Source organism: Liolophura sinensis, chromosome 8, assembly GCF_032854445.1.
Source record: "Liolophura sinensis isolate JHLJ2023 chromosome 8, CUHK_Ljap_v2, whole genome shotgun sequence".
Classification (NCBI taxonomy): Eukaryota; Metazoa; Mollusca; class Polyplacophora; order Chitonida; family Chitonidae; genus Liolophura; species Liolophura sinensis.
The window spans coordinates 16855212-16871978 of NC_088302.1; the positions used below are offsets into that span (position 1 = coordinate 16855212).

Genomic DNA, 16767 nt, shown 5'->3' on the forward strand with positions numbered 1-16767 from the left:
GGGCGATAACTTATGGATTGACCGCAAATTTTTGGACTTAATCAGATCATATCTTACAAACAAAGCATGGCAGGGCGTCATTTGACCAATCAAATGCCACAATAGAAAGCCCAAATTCATAGCGAAGCAGAAAATGGTGAAACAACAACGACGTGTGTATTATTTACACATACGTACAGCTATAGATTAGGTACATTTGTGCAGTACCGGTATGGTACCGAGCATTTATAGTTTAAGAATAACATATTTTTATTAATGCATGTACCTTATAGCATGAAAAAAAATCATTTAATCGCATTTGGTTCGCCTTTAAACGTGTGAATTTTAAACCTTGAAATTCTGACCGGGGATCATTATTCATATATAGTTTCGAGCACCCGGGATCCTGGCAGTGACCAGTACGTCGACGTACTTATGATCATAAGTAACAGAGAGGTAAATGGACCTAAATGCTGATTTTTCTGGTGCAGTAATTACTTTACTTCCCCATTTTGCCACTAGGGGGCGTTATCTGGTAACTCCTGTCCGTCCCCCAATTTTATCAGTGGGTGCAGTATTACAAGACAGTGTAATTGCAAGACACCGTGGGGTCACTGAGTTAAATTATGATTTAATTATAATTATATAATTACAATTTAACTCAATTATAATTCATGTACAACGCACAGAGCATATTCCTGCAATCGCTGCCCTTCACAACTGTACTTTAACTTCAGTTTCAATTTTGGCTTTCAATACTTGTTTGCAACGTAAAACACGAATCAAATGAATAATATAATCAACACATGTTTACGTACATGTATGTTGGCACGGTAACTTACAAATCTTGTAGGTAAGGTGCATTAGTCAGGGCTTTAGGTCACCGGATGTTGTTCTGAGTGGCTGTGTAAACAAACATATGTTTCATTGACAACTGGGTTCCACGGCAGTGTATATGTGTAACTGGAGCAGCTTTCCAGTGCTTATACTAGCAGTAGTTAGCAGGAATTGCCCGTTAGCTCAGTTGGTAGAGCGCTGGACATCAGCTGCAGAAACCCGAGTTCGAATGTGACCGACGTAGTGAAATCTTTCAACCATTCCACTGGTACCTTGACCCAACAGGTTCCAAGAAGCGTGGAGCTCTGGGCCAGTGATCGTGGGTGTGTTTTGGGAGAGAGGGGAGGATTTAAGTGGGGAGGAGTGTAACAGGAGCAGCTTTCCAGTGCTTATACTAGCAGTAGCTAGTGGAAATTTCCCTTTAGCTCCGTTGGTAGAGCGCTGGACATTGGCTGCGGAGACCCAAGTTCGAATTCTTGTGTCACCCACGTAGGGAAATCCTTCAGTGATTACATAGGTACATGTAAGCAAATTGTACACTCATTCCAAGTTGGTAATTCTTAACTTGATGTATTGTTATCATACATTACATCCAGGCTACCATATTTTATCCTGGCCAAACGAAAACTTTCTGCGAATTTCACACTTGTACCTGTAATCTCAATTCGCTGGAAACTACCTCAGCATTCTGCAAATAAGTATGAAGTTATGTTACAAAATTACCACTACACATTTCTTTCAAATTCAGTTTCATAAAGGTCAAAGGGGAAATGACAGCCATTTTGCAATAATCACTTCTCATTTCTCATTTTGTTATGTGCATGGGCAGTTATCTGCTGTAAATTTCACTCACAAATATTAAAATTTACCCTCAAGTTCCTTTATATCAAGCTTTCTCTGATATTCATATTGTTCTCTGTTTCAGTGTGCATGAAGTAGGACCATACAATGTGCACTCTCATCAAATGCGCTGTGAAGTTCACGCTGTCAACACTAAAGTCACATCGATGCACATTGTCAAAAATTCAGGCTTGTTTGTACTCTTTATTTTTTTTTGTGTGTATAATTTAAACGTAGTAGTTGAACTATGTCTAGTTATGTTAAGCATTTAGATACTGTGTATTCCATCGCTGTTTTCTTTCCTGCCTATAACCTAGAGTTCCTCTTCAGCCGTAAGTGGGAAGGTCTGTCAGCAACCTGCGGATTGTCATGGATTTCCCCCGGGCTCGGCACAGTTTCCACCCACCATAATGCTGACCGCCGTTGTATAAGTGAAATATTCTTGGGTGCGGCATAAAACACCAATCAAATAAAATAAAGAAATAAATATAACCTAGAGTTTTACTTTACATACTACTAACACTAATAATCAGTTTATTACACACATATTTTCTTTTCTAACATTTCATCATTTGTTTTGTATGCACGTGTAATTCAGCTGCCAATATCATTTTAATGTCTAAACAGTGTTTCAAATTCTTGGGTGACAAAATAATAACTCCTGTTACAGGCTATCCCCTTCATTTGGAGCCCACCAATTCTCTAAGCTGATGTGTCTAACTATTCAGTGCTCACAAGTGGTGGAGCTGTGCAAGCTTGTCCTTGGAGAGTTCAACATTGACTGATACAGGGGGTAGTCACTTAATTGGTTTTCACCTATTCATTCATATTGTTTGTGCTTCATTTTTACATATTACTTAGTTTGTAAGGTTGTTTGTCTTGTAAGTACATCTGTAATCAATACTCATCTTAACAATTTAGGTTTAAAAATTTTTGGCTATCAGTATTTGTCATACAAATGTGCCATTTAATGTATTTTCTTTCAGTATACATATTAATAACTGGGTCATACCTAGTATCTTCACATTTCTTTGGGGTATTATAATCCATTTAAATGTTTTTTGCTAATGTAATTTTCTGTTCATACACTCCCCTCAAAATTTTCTTATCTGCATCAGTGGGGAACTCGTTCACGCATGAATCAAAACATTCCCAAACGTGAACTCCTTTATTTTTTGTTCTTTCCTTTATTAAAACATAGTTGTCAGGGACAGAAGAAAACAGTGCATTTTAGTGTCATTGAGAGCTTGTGTGTAGCTCATCCTCAAGTCTCCCATAAAAGTGTATGTTGCTCAGGCCTAAGCATTTCACAATGGCCTTTGTGGCAGAAGGTTTAGCTCTGTCTGTTTTCCTCCCTTCCAGACAGCTGTGTGTTCTCTCTTCAAAATTTTAAGAGAAAAGTTTGTTTTTGGGAACTCATTTACTGATGGCCAGGTTAAAAGCCTCTGCCTTGTTAGTACTCAGCAAGTGGCTTGTTTTACTCAGAGCAGATTGTCCAAGTCTAAAAGCCACACGTTGCCTGATTGTATAGTCAGTCTAAGGGCTAGCAACAAGTTCAAAATTGTCACTCACTAAACACTATTTTTAATGCAGTTATCTCCTTTGGTTCCTGCCCACACATATTAATAATATGATAATAATAATATCTTTATTTATTGAAGGTAGCTCGGTCAATTTCCACTGAAACTGTTCTTCCAAAAGACCTTCAAAGAGAAAACAGTATGTAGGAAACATATGAAAAGATTAAAATACATAAAAAAAAATACATCAGTATTTATAAAACAAAAGAAAGCATTGTGTATTTTGAAAAGTGACATACATTCATACATACACGCTCAACAACACAACCAATAGTGCTGTCACTGCAACTGTCCCAACCAGCGGGGGAAGTAGGGTGGTAGAAGACGCCCCATTATCGACCCTTTTCTGCCCTCCTGCTGTCTGGAACCCTGACACGCATATACAGAGAACAAGCCAAATGAGTGGAAGATTGCCCCTTTAGAAATAATTAGAAATAATAAGATTGTTCTTTAGAAATAATGGTAGATCATTTATGTATAGTATAAAGCAGTAAAAGCCGCAATATGGAGCCAGCCTTGCAAGACACTGGCTTTAATATCCTTAGCATTATACATTTCTCCTCCAACAACAACCATTTGTTTTGTGTTAGATAGGTATCACTGGAAGAATGTAAGAGCAGTTGAGTGAATTTGTATGCTTTAAGTTTTTTAAGTAATATATTGTGATTAACAGTATCAAATGCCTGCTTGAAGTCTACAGGTACAGTTCCAATAACTTCAGTGTTATCTGTCGCCGTAAACCAGTGTTCAACCATTTTCAGCAATACAGTTCCACAAGAGTGTAAGAGGGGCAAAAACCACATTTCTTTTTGCTCAATAATTTAAAATTTGAGAGATACTCATATAAACAGTTATGTAAATGTCGTTCAGTGATTTTTTTAAAAATGAGTAGGACAGATATTGGATGATAGTTTTCAACTTTTAACCCCTTTTGTGAAGAGGGATAACCATGTCTGGTCATAACACATTTGTTTATTAGCATGGTAAAAGATTTTGCAATAATAGGGGCAGATGATGAAAGAAATTTAGAATTGACATTGTCGAGATCACTAGCCTTATCTATATCAAGCCGTAAAAGGTATTGTAAAACAGAAATGTACAAGATATTTGGTATGGAGTAAAAAGTATCATGAAGAACTTTTCCCTCAACTTGTTCCCTGAGTTTTTCAAGACTTTGAACAAAATTGTCCTTGTTTATATTATTAATATCTATTAAAGAATGGGGACAGTTGAGAAGAAAGTATTGAAAATATGGAAAATTTTAGCTGGATCATCTATTAAATTGCCATCCTCCTCAGTCATAGCCAAATACTGCTTGCACAAACAGTGATCTCCCTGATAACACAGGACAATGGCATCTGTTACGAAAGTCAGGTTTCTACATATGAAGTCCTGTATGTCACTTGGAGTCTGTCAGTAGGCCTCTGTGCACTCACTGTTTCACCTAGATGCAAAGTCGTCCGCAAAGCCAGTTTCCTGTCTTTCTTTCACTCCGCTGTCCTTGTGGGGAACACATTGTCACAGAATGCCATCACTTTCACCTGCTGCAATGGCTTTTCCCCAAGTGGTGTGTCCAGATGGTGCACTGACTTAGTGGTCCATGGCTACTGCGTATAATGAACTGTCCGCATCGGTTGTGATGTGTTTTACCTTATCTGTACTATTGATGCCTCATTGTGCTTGACTAGACTGTCTCAAACTACATTGCAATGAGTGCAACAAACGGCATGCAAGTTCAGCGTGTTCAGTAACTGAGCCATTTTCATTGCTAGTGTGGGTTCATTCCAACTAGCAGACATTTTCATTGTCTTTGCCTGCTTGGGGTCGCTGTGAGTTCAAGTCCAGCTCATGCTGGCTTCCTCTCTGGCCGTAAGTGGGAAGGTCTGTCTGTCTTCCCCAAGGTTCTGCCCAGTTTCCACCCACCATAATGCTGGCTGTCATCGTATAAGTGATGTATTCTTGAGTACTGCGTAAAACACCAATCAGATAAATTAAATAAATAAATTTTTGCCTGATAGTATCTCCATGGTACAACTTTCTACTTTTAGAAGAGAAGCCGCACTCAGCACAGGCAAACCTCTCTGTGACGCACACACCCCAAGGCACCTCGCTGTTCAAATCTCAGTTCAGCCCTTCAGGACAGTATGATGTTGTGGTCCAGTGGTAGGCAAATGCGGTATTCTACAGCTCAGCTTTTGATCTCTGGCGTTCAGCCTGCTGGTAAGAGTCCATGACAGTGGGAGCGAATGGGCCAGTACACCAACATCATAGGGCTGTAGATCGCAGTCCAACAAGTTCACACATTCAATTTTTGTCCAATCCATGCAATCTCACACAGTTGCTGTTGCTCATATGTACATATGTTTTTGGCACATTCCTACCAGCCTGTGTTGCTTTATTGCCTCTGATTGAATAGTTTTTTTCTTTTCCTAAATCTTGACACCTGTCTCTTTCTCTGTCCTTTGGCCATGGCAAACACTGTGTTTCTCAAAAAGTACAAAATCTCATATCTTATGTGAGCTTCACTGAATAATTTTATTCTGCTAGGCATGTCCAGTTTCAGAGTTTATATGCACCAAAAGCACTTACCTGTTATGTATCCCCGACATCCATTGACACCTTCAGAACCCATCACTTATGCACCAATTGACAGTTAAACATTTACTTTTAAAACCTCAAGTTTTCCTTTTTGACAGTTTTATTTGATTGGTGCTTCCTTGTGCTAAAGCAGCATAAGTTTCAGTCAAGTCAGTCAGTTCAACCACAAAATTAAGGTTCAGTCTTACAACAAATCACAGGAATCTGGGAAGATGTCAAAGTGACACGTCAGTAGTCACTGTTGTCTGCAGCACCCGTCACACTATACAAACTAGCCTCTATTATGATTAGTCAATGTCTCTTAATATCATTGGCTCTTTTCATATATTCCCACTGAAAAAATGAATAAAAAAAACCAATCTGAATGTAGTGCCTGTAACATGGAATTGACCAATCACAGGATTGCAATTGCCACAAACAGTACAGGGATTGCCAAATGCAGTTCACCATGTGTATACAAATACCACAGTCCACAGTGGCATCTTTTACAACCACAATGATTTACAAATCTATAACATATGAAGTCACTGCTCTGCATTCTTTATGCATGTTATGAACGGTCATATTTAAGACAATGTAATATTTTATGCCTTTTTTGTTTATTTCATGGCAAGATCTTAATTAGGTGTTCAAGCCATTCCGGGTTGATTCCCTCTTGTGTTCGTTAAGATTATTTGTCTTTATTATTATTCTCACCAAAATTGTGCCGCGTTTCTGGTGAAAATGGTTATTCTGAAGTTTATGAAATTTTAACATGTTTGTCTGTAGGACTTGAACGAATGAATGATTATGGCATAAAGCTGCATTGGCAATATTTCAGGCATATTGTGGGGACTGTAGGACTTGAAGTTGTGCATCCTAACTTTTAGGTAGATTTTGTCACGTGACTTGGCGGCCATCTTGGATTTTGGTGAAAACCTGAAAAAAATCTTCTTCTCCAGTACGGCTGATGTGACTGAGCAGAAATTTCAACTGAATGTGTACAAAGCCTAGGCTTGTTAAGTTTGAGAATGAGAACTTTCTTGGTTGAAAATTGTACAAGCTTGCTATTGGGTTAAATTGTCTTGTAACCCCAAATTTCGTTTTTTGCTAATAATGTCTACACTTTTGTTCAGGTGATGTTCTGCAAATAGTCCTGTCATATGCAGTTTTTGACGCTGATTCCGAAAATGCAATTTTTGCAAAACCGGAAGTGACATTATGAAAACTAGAAGTGGCTATACCTCCTTAACCAGTGAAGCTAGAGATGCAATCATCCCAAGGCAGGCAGACAAATTTTACATTACCGAAAGTGACGTCAACAACCCGAAAGTAGTACATGCCAAAAAATTTGCGGTTTTTTCATTCTCAAAATTGAAAAACTTGTAAGCGAAAGAGGCTCGACAGAAATGCATGAAACTTAGATAGGTGACAGACCTGGAGATGTGCTCTTACGAGTAAAGATTTGGGTGTCCTCAAGTCATGTGATGTGGCGGCCATATACATTTGATATGAAAATGTTTGAGAGTCATTTTCTCCAGAACCCTGTCTGATTGTCTTGAAATTTAGCACACATAACAAGCGTTCCCTGGAGACTGTTTGGAAGAAAGAATGCAATGTTTATGCAAGTTAGGTTTTACATGATACAGAGGAAGTGATATCACGTTTTTTTTGTGTGTGTGTGTTTTTTGGAATTTCAATATTCTAAATATGCTATCTGACATAATTTGATGTCCAGATCACGAATTTGTTCTTATTTTTTCCCTGTAAGATGTAGTTATGTTGCAAATTGTGATCAGAAATTTGCAATTTCCCCATATTTGTAGGTCTTGTGACAGAAAACTGATACACCTGTAGAGTTCAAGATTGCTGATTGAAAGGGACTATATATGTACTGTATGTATGCTGCAAATGTTTGAGTTGTCTTAAGACAGGATATACAGGGCTTCAAAATTTGATAAAAGGCCGGTTTACAACTTTTTGGCACATTTACAAGACATGTTACATAATGCATATACAATCTGTTTGTGTCTAGAATGAATGTAGAAATATTGTAAGTATGCCACCCGACATAGTTTGATGGTCTTATCTCGAACCCGGTCTTATTTTTTTTCTTGATGTGTATAATTTTGACCTAAATTGTGATTAAGCTGTGAAAAATCGCAATTATCCCAGTATTTGCTGGACACTAGACAGAAAACTGCTATAGTTGTAAGCTGAAAATGACTGTATAATAGGGCTATGTATGTTCTGTAAGTATGCTGAAAATCCTTGAGCTGTGTGGAAAAGAAGAGGACATACACGCCTTTAAACATTGCCCACAGGTTGATTGACTACATTTGACACATTTATATGTACATATTATGTAGTGTACGTACAGTGCATTGATGGTTACGAAGAATATGTGCTTTCTATCAATGCATAGACACCATTCAATTAATGTACTGTTCCTGCAATATTACGATTGACAGAAAGTGTTTATGTGTCATTTTCTTGACAAGGTTTAATGCGATTAAGCTGAAATTTAAAATGCAGATAGAGCATGTTTGAACAAATGAAGGGTGCAGAAATTAGTTGTTTATCTTGAAAACTGTGGAAACGTGCTGATCACTGAATTTGTCACAGAATCAATATTTTCTGAATTTAAATATTTTCTGTATTCTACTTTATGTAGTTTGATGACCTGACCACAAAGCTGCTCTGAAATCTATATCTGCTATGTATATAATAAACAGTCATATTTCTGACAGTACATAATAATTTTGGCCTTTCTTTTTGATTTAATTCCGACATCTTAGTACTATCTAATGTATGAATGACATGTGTATGTGTCTGTGTCATTCTGCTGTATTTTGGTTTAGAGGACAGGATTTGAACATATCTCGCTGAACATTATACAGTTTTATGAACTGCTCAGTCAGGAGAGCTACAGGTGTTCACTGACTGCCTTGTTCGCCATTAATCACATTCTTCAAAATCAGCAACAGACATTAATTTTGATTTGTCATTCTGTCTGCTCACCCGTACTCTGTCCACCTATCTGTCACACAGGTCTCATTGTCTCATTCTCATAAAATTTTGTGTGCATGTGTTCATTTTGTGTAACCTCACATCAAGTTTGAAATCCAGCTTACTCCATGAATAATTGTTGCATATTTCGTGTGTCATATTAATCTTAATTTGCCATAATTATGACCTTGAAGGGTGCTTTACTTTTCAACTTCATGCATATCATTGATTCTGTTAACTTTATTCTTAATGTTATATTCGTATCCTTGAAGGTCTGCCAGCAAGCTGAAGATGGTTGTGAGTTTTCCCCAAGCTTTGCCCGGTTTAATACTGGCTATCATCATGTAAGTCAAATATTTTTGAGTACTGTATAAAGCTCCAGCTATATAAATAAATAATGGTAATGTTATAAATAGTCTTTAACGTCACGCCAACTTGCTTTTTTAGAAAGGTTTTTCCGTCTCTCACAGCTTGGGGCACATTGGTAACAGTAAGCATTTGACAACATATGGGTTTTCTCCAGCTTCCTCCACCCATAAAAGTTACTGCCATCACATTAGTATGTCATTAAACAACAGTTAAGTTAGTAAAGAAATAAATACACAAGGTTAAAAAGAAAGTTACATAATAAAAGCTACAGAATACACAAATAATAACAAAGCATGTTCATTTTTACATTCATTTTTCGTTTTTTTTTTTTTTTTTTTTTGTAGTAGCTGTCTGGTTGAATAACAAATATTCATGAATTTCATCATATTTGGCCACTGTCCTGACAGGTTTGTTTATTAATTCCATTCATATAATTTACCCCTAAAGGGTACATTTATCGTACATATACCTCACCCATCCAAGCTTACTCAACAATGCTCAGTGAGTGTAGATAATGTAAATACTTCAGCATTCCACATTTCATGCACACTAATTACTTTGATGAGCAATTGTATTGAAATCTTTATTTATTTAGGGGACAAGTTTCTCTTTTTTTTTTTCCTGTTCTCACATTGTATTCTTCTTTTGTTTTTCTTCGATCTACAATACTTACAATTGTAGTTTACAAACAAATTTGAAGGTTTATTATACTTTCTTTGCTCCAGTCTGTGTCAGCTACCGGTGTATAAACCCTTTGTTTGCTTAGTTTCAAAAGATCCATTTTCAGTTATTTTCATTGCATTTTTTCCACTTGTAGTAAAATAAAATTGCTAACGTCTGGTGACTTGCAATCAGCATCTCAAAGTTCATCAGATAGCATAGTTTTTATGTAATGTTTTCTAATAACTGGTTGCAAAAAACATAAGAAGGATTTCACAATTTCCAAATTTTAGTGACTTATATAGAATAGCATGCTATTAAAGGTTTTGCACTAAATTCAACATGGCCACCAAGTCACATTACCCAGTTTGCTCATGGACATATTGCATTTTTTTTCCCAAATAGCATCAGCTGATGGGATGTTACATGTGCTAAATATAGGAGTATAAGGAGATATACCCACTTCTGGTTTCAAGGATGTCACTTCAGGTTATGTGTTTGTATATTTACAATCATCGTCCAAAAACTGCTACACATACAATTATTTTGCAGAAAGTGCAAGTTGTTTGTTTGTTTTTTTTCCATGTCCTACTTTTGGTTTGCAAAGGTAAAATTTGTGTCTTTGCATTGGCATTATGCTGGGCCATCATTTGTTAAGGAGATGTACCCACCTCCAGCTTTTAGGATGTCAATTTCAGTTTTATACAAATTGCCAGAACTAAATCAGACAGTGTAGAAACTATGGCACAAAGGCTACACAAAAGGCAAAACTGTCCAGTGTGGCAAAATAGTTACAACACACTAAAATAAAGAGTGTTGGTTTATCTACATGCTTACCACATTTTAGCCTCACCGTAGCAATGGGTCCTGGTTGTGTGACTTTTAAGAATGAGAAAAACAGCAGTTTTTGAGTGTTATCTCTGGGCATCGCAGAAAAAAATGGAACGATATTTAAGTTCATCAGGCAAAACTTCAATCTAACTGTGTACAGGTTATTTTTGATGTCACATGACTGAGTTTTTTATTTTATTTGATTGGTGTTTTATGTCATGCTCAAGAATATTTCACTTATATGATGGCAGTCAGTGTTACGATGAGAGGAAACCGGACTGAGGGAAACCACAACCTTCTCTTGCTTTAAGAGGAATACCACAATCCAGTTGTAAATGCCATAAATGTTACCAAAAAGTATACTTTTTGTGAACCAAAGCAGAGGCATTACCCTGCTGTCAGTAGACATACTGTGGACACTTTCAACACCAAGTGCACAGCATGTTTTCAAACTTTGCGTAAACAAGGATTTGCATTCAGTGTGTATGAAACATATATGGGTGAATCATTTCCTTCTAAAGTACTAGTATTTGATTTGCCTGATGAAAAATGTTTTCTTCATGCAGCTCTGCCAAATATATATTTTCTCATTAACATCTGTGATATTTATTGGCAGATTGACAACTCCATTTTCTGATATGGTGGAACAGTTTGCACTGTCATCGTTGTCTTCATCTCATTGAACTTCAAGCAAAATGCAAGCCATCAATCCAGGACCTCCTACAGAAATGCATCCTACACCTTTCACAGACTTAAATGTACTGTGTGCAGTAATGCTTGAATGACTATACTCGGGAACGTCCAAATATGGAGAAGAGTAAACATTAATAACATATTTGTAATAATCAGCTCATTACATATTATTCTCGCTGATAGTATGAGTACATCAGTGCAGAAATTGCAAAGTTCTTGCCCACTTGTTAAAGTGAAGGTAGAAAGTGATAATATTTAAATTGTGTAATATATATTACATATAGGTGAATGACTTAAAATTTTACCCCAAAAGTTCATTTTTAGAGGCAAATAAATGTTGTCAGATATACTTTTGGTGCGATAACTTACCTATTCCTTAGGATATCGTCCTACTTTCCAAACAAACCCCAAAACACCTTTATAACATTAATAGAACTCTCAGAATGAGACACAAGGTACAATTTTTATGATCATCCAAATTTAAGGTCATATACCATAAATTTCCAAAGTACTTTAACTGCCTTATCGGTGTAAATGTTCAAATAATATGTCTTTGTCCATGTTCATTTGTAATATTTTTTGGTTAAATAAGTATAAATAAAGGGTTCAAAGTTTATTTGTGTTGTGATTAAATTAATTTATTTCTTCATGAGTGTGCATGCTCAGTTGACAACAGTGTCCTTTCATCCCTTTCACAATGGTGTCAGAACAGATAAGGTAAACTGACAAGGCCTCCGTGGCCGAGATGGTTAGCGGCACAATGACCCAGGAGCCTCACACCAATGAGGTCGGTGTGAATGCATGTCATTTTATCTGTAGTTCAATGCCTTCACAATATTTCAACTTGGTCAATGGAAATGGGACCAATACTGTTAAAAGTTTTGAATTCAAAGTTTTAATCTGGCAAAAAGAGAACTATATATGGACAATATATTGTCCATACCATAAACCAGGCTTTTCTCTCTAAGTTTTATGCAACCTTTGACTGTGTGAAATCGAAACAAATAAAGAATATCAAGAAGAAATACGTCAAGTTTCATACAATTTTCTGCGCTCACTCTGTTGGCTAATATTCGTGTTTTCAATGAAGAAATGTTTTCATGTCAAAGTAAAGGCTGAAATCATTTACAAGAAACACTGTCCAGCAAAATAGGTCCATGGATTTTTTAAAATTTTTTTCCAACCATTTTATGGGTTTTAAACATCAAGTTCTAAAGTTGGATGTAGCGACCCCAGAGGGTATCCGTCACACAGTATAACGCCAACCATATGTTTATTTACAGTGTTTAATGGTCTTTTACCTGATATATTCTTCATGTTAATGTTCCTTTGTCTTTAACGGTTCTGTGAAGTGGTGATGTTGCGAGTCCAAATTCACTTCAAACCAAGACATAACCACATCAAAATTTATTTGTCAATATGCACTATTTCTCTGACGCTGTGCCTGATTATATATTTATTTATTTGAATTGTGTTTTACGCCGCACTCAAGAATATTTCGCTTGTAGGGCGGCGGCAAGTGTTATGGTGGGAGGACACGGGGCATATCAGTCGAAACCCACGACCATCCGCAGGTAGCTGCAGACCTTCCAAAGGAATATATAGTATGTTATCTACAGCAAGAAAATGGATAAAAGTACGTGTGATACAGAATTTGTTTAATTTGAGCCCTGCTTATAATATGAGGTAGGGCTGATATTTATACACTGGTTTTCACTCAGATAGCAGTGCGCATATGTCTAGGTTAGGTAAATCTACCTTTTCCTGTTTCCAAAACTATATTCATATAAAACCAAGAAAATACACAACTTATTCTGCCTACGTATATAAAGAATGGACTCGGTAACAAGTGGCCGAGGAGCCCGAAGTGCCAGTTCATCACTCAAATAGCAGGTGTCTCTGTTCAGGGTTAGGCTAGGGTTAGGCTAGGGTTAGGTGAATGCTACCTTTTTTCCTATTTAAATGCGATGTTTTATTCAAATTAAGAAAAGGTGTGACATACTGTGTCCACATTACTTACATAAAGTATAAATTCAGCAGCACTAGCACGAGTCAGCAGTGGCAGCTTATAACTCAGTTCGCAGTGCGTATATATAGATTAGGGTTGGGTCATTGTTAGCCTGTTATATTTGAAATTCGACATGCCGGTGAAATTAAAGAAATACACGGCATATGCAATATATTAATTGGATAAACAATCCATATAGAGCAGCACGTGGCTTAGTACCACTGAGGACCGCTAGCTCATCTCTCGGAATACCCTGGAGATCTCCAAAGTTAGCTATTGCAGCATTATTATCCAAGAGCCCTCTCACCAGTGTTGATAGCTGTGAGTTTGAGTCTAGCTTATGCTGTCTTTCTCTCCAACTTTAATTCGGAAGACCTGGGACCACCCTGCGGACTGTCGTAGGTTTCTCCTGGGCTCTGTTGGGTTGCCTCTCATCATAATTCTGGCCGCTGTGGTATAAGTGAAATATTCTTGAGTACAATGTAAACTTCCAAAGAGATAAATAGCTATGTATCTATCTATGCTTGCGGTTTAACGTCGTACTTCACAATTTTTTAGATAAATAACTAAATTTGCCAACGAAGTGCTATAACATATGAACGTTGAACATGGTGTTTTCCTCAGAAAATAATTGATGACAGATATTATATATGCAATTTGACGCAAATATTTACGACTTTAACGTGTAAACAATCAGTATCTATATTTGGTACCTCTTGTTTTGAAATGCGCAGATCAATGTTACATACTCTAACGTTTTAGGCATATATATATATATATATCACTATTCAAACTAACTGCATTCACTGTCATCTTCAGACGGGTAAAATGTTGATTCTCCTTTCTGGATGTTCGCGAAGGAAAAAGACCACCAAGCAACGTTTGTAACGTGGCAAAACTGCTTAAATATGACGCTAAATAGCAATCAGTCAATAAAGCGGCTTACAACAGCATGTCCTGCCATGAGACCCCTAAATTAACATCAACCAATGTTTATCAGATATTCAATCATTTATTTATTTATTTATTTATTTATTTGATTGGTGTTTTATGCCGTACTCAAGAATATTTCACTTATACGACGGTGGCCAGCATTATGATGGGAGGAAACCGGGCAAAGCCAGAGGGAAACCCACGACCATCCGCAGGTTGGTGGGAGACATCCCATGTACGTCCGGATAGAAAGCCAGCATGAGCTGTGCTTGAACTCACAGATAAGAGGCTCCTGGGTCATTACGCTGCGCTAGCGCGCTATCCAACTGAGCCAAGGAGGCCCCGATATTCAGTGTGCCGTGTTTTCGTTTATAATATCCATTGCTATGACATATTAAACAAAACCAGACATTTCAAAACACCAGAGCAGTTAGTAATTGCATGTTTATTACACATCAATAATATTAATCTAAACCACGTTGTACAAAAAGTTCTGAAATAAATATGTAAACAAGGAATACAAAGTCCATGATAAATTTTATAAACATTCTTGTCCTATTTCACTGAGAGCTTGCAGTCTTACCATATAGTCAGTCTCAGTATGCTGATAAAAGTACAACAGAATAATATAGTGTATATCAAGTATGTCACAGCTAGTGTGGGTCTTGCCACAATGAATAATCCACAGTAATATGCACCGTGAGATGTAAGCAACATAGATTTCTAAGTAATCTGCATAAATCTAGTACAGCCTTCATGATGACACAAACATGTTCCTTTATTAAACATTTATCAAACAATATGAAGATATTGGATATGAAGGTTTTTGTGTCTACATTTGTACACAGCATAAAAGTGTACAAAAGCTAAAACAAAACTTTTTCACCTGTATAACTCAGCTGCAGGCTGGGATACGACTCAGTTGTGAGCCGCATAAGTTACAGACAAGTTTAATAAGGCATTCAGGGAACACCGACTGCTCGCGTGATTGAACAGTTCGTAAAACGCATGATGTTTAAGTCAGGTGATACAATCAAATACTGTCTAAACCAAAATAAAAGAGAATGACATCATCATACACAGATATCATTCTCTCATTAGATAGTGCTACAAGAATTTGTCATTGATTCAACAACAAACGGCAAAATTATAATACTATCATAATTATAACTGTTTATGGTATGCTTAAGATGGCAGAGCAGCCACTTATAATCCGTTGAGGTGGAAAAAGACATCAATGTGGGAAGTTGGTAATGGTCTTTGATATGCATATGTTGAGCTATGATAGTAAAAAAATTCCTTGTAAGGAGTTCCAACGTCGACTCGCAGGAGTAATTTATAATATGCAAATCTCTATGCATGATTGGCTATCCATGTCCTATGGGTGGCCACTGCAAGCCTATGATTAGCTGTGCATGACAACAGTCACTGACTGTGTGAATGGTTTAAATATTCGGTCGAGGTGTATGGGCCAGTGTAACAGGCTCCTAGTACTAATATAGGTGTGGACAGCTTTGACACTCCACAAATGTGGTAAAGTTGCTAGAGAGACAGTAAGCTTCTCTAGTTTGGTGTTTGTCTGAGAAACTGTAACCATACTTGGATGGTTTATAGAAATATTTGTTTACAGTCCACAAAACAGAAAAATGCCAGGGAATCATCCGCGGGTTCTTGGTAGGTCAGTGCACAAAAATTGTAGACATAAGTGTAAGTTTTCTTGATTCAAAGAAATAGGTAAGCACAGACAGGGAGTCACTGAGCATATATCTCTCTGTTGCTATCCACTGGTACACAGTTTATACGCACAGACAGGGAGTCACTGAGCATGCATGATCATTTGTGGATTGTGATATTGTGGGATAAGACAATTTGGACCTATATACTGTCCGCACGAGTGAGGGCTACGTTGACTCTACAAGTAAAAATATTTGTCTTCCTTTCATTCCAGATATAAATCATGAGTTGCAGAAAGAATCAGAAATGAGACTGGCTGAGGTGAGCTCGTATGTATTTTATGCATTGGAGAAAGGAGTTGAACTGTTCACTTTTCTCAGTATTTACCCCTTGCAATGTGGTTATGTGAGATAACCTGTAATTGTTTCCTAATTTGTGAGAAAATCCATGAAAGAGATCATGACCATAGGACTAAACCACAGGAACAAGTGGGACCAGCCTACCCAAGACACCTTGGTACAGCGCTTCTCACACTTCTGTTCATCCGATGGAGAAGTCATAGTTTTGCTTCATGCCAATGGTGTAGGATGGCAGCTGTCGTACACGATTTCCATGTGTGCTGAAATAATACGCCACTCCATCTTCAGCATTGTACAGACTATGTTTATTATACAGACCTGGGTGGGCTGTGGAAGGTGGGTTGTATAATGTTTATGGTACAGACCCAGATGGACTGTGGAAGGTAGGTTGTTGAGTGTTTATTACACAGACCTGGGT

At 37.3% G+C, this 16767-nt stretch overlaps 2 long non-coding RNA genes across 5 annotated transcripts; both read left to right on the forward strand.

Annotated features, from left to right (window-relative positions):
* Positions 1 to 135: 135 nt before the first annotated feature.
* On the forward strand, positions 136 to 5424 carry LOC135473079 (uncharacterized). 4 transcript variants are annotated; one of them, XR_010444581.1, is made up of 5 exons: positions 136 to 435; positions 1102 to 1333; positions 1742 to 1849; positions 2327 to 2449; positions 5285 to 5424. It is a non-coding gene; the product is annotated as an uncharacterized LOC135473079 (long non-coding RNA). The 4 variants fall into 4 exon arrangements; XR_010444580.1 differs by having other exon boundaries at positions 1102 to 1849; XR_010444582.1 differs by lacking the exon at positions 1102 to 1333.
* A 2852-nt stretch (positions 5425 to 8276) lies between these two features.
* LOC135473080 (uncharacterized) lies at positions 8277 to 11991 on the forward strand. The gene is made up of 4 exons (XR_010444583.1): positions 8277 to 9166; positions 9536 to 9598; positions 10257 to 10340; positions 11299 to 11991. It is a non-coding gene; the product is annotated as an uncharacterized LOC135473080 (long non-coding RNA).
* Positions 11992 to 16767: the final 4776 nt, after the last annotated feature.